This window comes from Triticum aestivum, chromosome 3B (assembly GCF_018294505.1).
Source record: "Triticum aestivum cultivar Chinese Spring chromosome 3B, IWGSC CS RefSeq v2.1, whole genome shotgun sequence".
Classification (NCBI taxonomy): Eukaryota; Viridiplantae; Streptophyta; class Magnoliopsida; order Poales; family Poaceae; genus Triticum; species Triticum aestivum.
In genome coordinates, this window is record NC_057801.1 from 600,261,218 (window position 1) to 600,266,127 (window position 4,910).

The following is a 4,910-nucleotide window of genomic DNA, read 5'->3' on the forward strand; positions in this document are numbered from 1 at the left end:
GTATTATTATTTTTATGTCAATATGAACTTTTATCTTGAATCTTTCGGATCTGAATATTCATGCCATGATTAAGAAGATTTACATTGAAATTATGCCAAAGTATCACTCCGCATCAAAAATTCTTTTTTATCATTTACCTACTCGAGGACGAGCAGGAATTAAGCTTGGGGATGCTTGATACGTCTCCAACGTATCTATAATTTTTGATTGCTCCATGCTACTTTATCTACTGTTTTAGGCAATATTGGGCTTTACTATCCACTTTTATATTATTTTTGGGACTAACCTATTAACCGCAGGCCCAGCCCAGATTTGCTGTTTTATGCCTATTTCAATGTTTCGAGGAAAAGGAATATCAGACGGAGTCAAAACGGAACGAAATCAACTAGAGAAGTTATTTTTGGAAGGAAACCCACCTGATGGACTTGGACCCCATGTCAGAAGATACGGGAGGTGCTCACGAGGGTGGGGGGCGCGCCCTCCCCCCTGGGCGCGCCCCTGCCTCATGGGGCCCCCGTAGCTCCACCGACATTCTCCCTGCACCCATATATACCTACGTACCCTAAAACTTCCAGAACAGAAGATAGATCGGGAGTTCCGCCGCCGCAAGCCTCTGTAGCCACCAAAAACCAATCGGGACCCTGTTCCGGCACCCTGCCGGAGGGGGATCCCATCACCGGAGGCCATCTTCATCATCCCGGCGCTATCCATGACGAGGAGGGAGTAGTTCACCCTCGGGGCTGAGGGTATGTACCAGTAGCTATGTGTTTGATCTCTCTCTCTCTCTCGTGTTCCATCTATGGCACGATCTTGATGTATCCCGAGCTTTGCTATTGTAGTTGGATCTTATGATGTTTCTCCCCCTCTACTCTCTTGGGATGAATTGAGTTTCCCCTTTGAAGTTTTCTTATCGGATTGAGTCTTTATGAGAACACTTGATGTATGTCTTGCCGTGATTATCTGTGGTGACAATGGGATATCATGTGCCACTTGATGTATGTTTTGGTGATCAACTTGCGGGTTTCTGACACTTGGGAACCTATGCATAGGGGTTGGCACACGTTCTTGACTCTCCGGTAGAAACTTTGGGGCACTCTTTGAAGTACTTTTATGTTGGTTGGATGAATCTGAGATTGTGTGATGCATATCGTATAATCATGCCCACGGATACTTGAGGTGACAATGGAGTATCTAGGTGACATTAGGGTTTTGGTTGATTTGTATCTTAAGGTGTTATTCTAGTACGAACTCTTTTATAGATCGATCCGAAAGAATAGCTTTGTGGTGGTTTCGTACCCGACCATAATCTCTACGTTTGTTCTCCGCTATTAGTGGCTTTGGAGTGACTCTTTGTTGCATGTTGAGGGCTTGTCATATGTTCTATCTATGTTATTATTGTTGAGAGAACTTACACTAGTGAAAGTATGAACCCTAGGCCTTGTTTCCTATCATTGCAATACCGTTTACGCTCACTTTTACCTTTAGTTACCTTGCTGTTTTTATTATTTCAGATTACAGAAACCTATATCTACTATCTATTTTGCACTTGTATCACCATCTCTTCGCCGAACTAGTGCACCTATACAATTTACCATTGTATTGGGTGTGTTGGGGACACAAGAGATTTTTTGTTATTTGGTTGCAGGGTTGCTTAAGAGAGACCATCTTCATCCTACGCCTCCTACGGATTGATAAACCTTAGGTCATCCACTTGAGGGAAATTTGCTACTGTCCTACAAACCTATGCACTTGGAGGCCCAACAACATCTACAAGAAGAAGGTTGTGTAGTAGACATCAGCGCGCGGTGGTGCAAACGTTCAGGACGTGGTGGATAATGGTAGAGCGCGTCAAGAAGCCGAGTTAGCAGCACAGCTTACTCCGGTTCGTCCGACGACGTCAGTGGAACGTGGTCTCGCTTTCAGCTCTTGGGGGTGCTGTGTCTCACCCCGGCTCTACGCAACATGCGGTTGCCCAAGGATTTCAAGGGTCCACGTAAGGTGCCCAATTACACCGCGGATTTACCCCCTGAATCATGGGTCGAAAGTTATGAGATGGCACTGGAGATGCTGGATGTGGATGAAGCGGCATGCGCGAAGTACTTCACCATGATGTTGGATGGAACGGCTCGCACTTGGCTGAAAAGTTTGTCGGCTAACTCCATTGGATCATGGGCTGAGTTAAAGGCCCGGTTTATAACAAACTTCAACGACACATGCAGACAACCCATGTCAATTGTGGATCTAGCTACCTGTGTTAAGAAGGCGAATCAACAACTCATTGGGTGAGCCGAGTTTTGGAGATCTTGCATTCATCGGACCGCATCAATGCCGATTCGGCAGTCATAACGTTGGAGGGCAATTGCCGGTTTAAGCTTCTGAAGATGAAGTTGGGACGGCTCAAGCGTCACTGCAATGACATGGGAACACTAATGGCAGCTCTGGTTAAGTATGCCGATTCTGATAGTACCGAGGATCCCGAGTCTGACGACGAGAAGCCGGGGAAGGGAAAGAAGAATGGCGGTGCGAAAGGGCAGCAGCATAACCAGGTGGGCCACGGGAACAATGGTAAGCGTAAAGCGGATAGTAATTCAGATTTTGTGGCTAACACCAATGCGTAGGACAATGGCCAACGCCGTAAGGGTAGACGCCCCCTGCAGAGTGGAGGATCAGGTGTTAATCTGGAGCACATGTTAAATCATCCTTGCCCAAGGCACGGGACGCAAGAAAAGCCAGCCACTCATCTATGGAAAGATTGTTTTATTATGAGGGAGTTCAAAAACTCGGACCATTTCCGATATGACCATGGACCGTCCGGCGGTTCAGGACCGGGGTCTCATGGGCCGGGTTATGATGGAGGCAGCTCCGGTTCAGGGTTTCAAGGTAATCAAGGTGGACATGGCAATCAAGGCAATCAGGGCAACCAAGGTGGTTATAATCAACAGGGAGGTCAGCAGTAGCAACAGTCAGGTTATCAGAGTTACCCGAAGCAGTTGAATAGTGGGCAGTATCCCATCTTCACCACTAGCCTGTGCAAGCGTGATCAGAAGCTCCATAAGAGGGCAGTGAACTCTGTTGAACCGGCGGTGCCCCTTTTTTACGCTGGTCTGAACAGCCTATTGTGTGGAGTCGAGAGGATCATTTGCCCCGGGTTGATAATCCGGGTCACCTAGCTTTGGTGGTGGCACCTCAGGTTGGAGATTATAAGTTCACCAAGGTGCTCATGGATGGAGGGAGCAGTATCAACATCTTGTATTATGAAACCTTCCATCGCATGGGGTTGACAGATAAGAATCTTAAACCGTTGAACACCGTTTTTCATGGTGTGGTGCCTGGTAAATCGGCTTACCTGGTTGGTAAAATAGCTCTGGAGGTTGCTTTTGGAGATGATCATGATTCAAGTCAGAGACATTGACTTTTGAAGTGGTGAAAATCAGGAGTCCGTACCATGCCCTGTTTGGACGGTCGGCTTATGCTAAGTTCATGGCAAGACCGTGTTATGTTTATCTGCAGCTCAAGATGCCGGGTCATAAGGGGACTATCACAGTATATGGAAGCCGAAAGATCACTTTGGAATGTGAGGAAGGTGATGTGGCTTATGCTGAGTCGGTTTGTGCAACGGAGGAATTGAAGTTCTATAAGGACAATGTTGATCCAGCAGATATGACTTCTCTGAAAAAACCAACTACAGAGCATGATCCGGCTTTGAAGTTTAAATCGGCTGATGAGACTAAGCTGGTTGATTTTGTTCCTGGTGATTCATCCAAGCAGTTTAGCATCTGCGTTAACCTGGATCCGAAATAGGAAAGCACGCTCATCGAGTTCATCCATGAGAACTGGGACATCTTTGCATGGAAACCTTCTGACATGCCAGGTGTACCGAGGTAACTCGCTGAGCACACTCTTAATATCGATCCTAAGTTCAAACCGGTCAAGCAGTTTCTCCGCCACTTCAATGAAGAGAGACGCAAGGCCATTGGTGAGGAGGTAGCCCGGCTCTTGGCAGCAGGGTTTATTGTGGAGGTTATTCATCCTGAGTGGTTGGCTAACCCGGTGCTGGTGCTCAAGAAGAACGACACTTGGCATATGTGTGTGGATTACACAGACTTGAACAAGGCTTGTCCGGCTGATCCTTTTGCTCTCCCTCGTATTGATCAAATTATTTATGCTACGGCGGGTTGTGAGCGTTTGAGTTTTCTGGATGCTTATTCCGGTTATCATGAGATCAAAATGGCAGTTAAGGACCAGGAGAAGACAACTTTTATAACTCCCTTTGGAGCCTTCTGCTATGTGTCTATGCCCTTTGGGCTCAAGAGTGCCCAGGCGACTTATCAGCGGTGTGTGCAGAATTGTCTTCATAATCAGATTGGGTGCAATGTTCATGCGTATGTGGATGATATCATGGTGAAATCCAGGAAGGCGGGGATGTTGATAGATGATTTGAAGGAAACTTTTGACAATCTCCGAGTTTATAAGATGATGCTTAATCCGGCCAAGTGTGTTTTTGGTGTACCGGCAGGCAAGCTCTTGGGTTTTCTAGTGTCTAACAGGGGCATTGAAGCTAATCCGGAAAAGATCAAGGCTATTACGTCCCTGGCTAAACCGGCGTGTATCAATGATGTTCAACGTCTGGCGGGTCGTATTGCAGCACTAAGCCGGTTCATCAGCCGGTTGGGAGAGAAGGCCATCCCTCTATATCAGATGATGAAAAAGACACACAACTTTGTCTGGAGTGATGCTGCTAATGCAGCGTTTGAGGATCTGAAGAAGCAATTAGCTGAGCCGCCTGTTCTTGCTGCCCCCATTGATAAGGAACCATTGCTGTTATATGTGGCTGCTAATGACCTGGGCTGTCAGCGTGGCTATTATGGTGGAGCGCGAGGAGGCCGGTAAGGAGTATCCGGTTCAACGG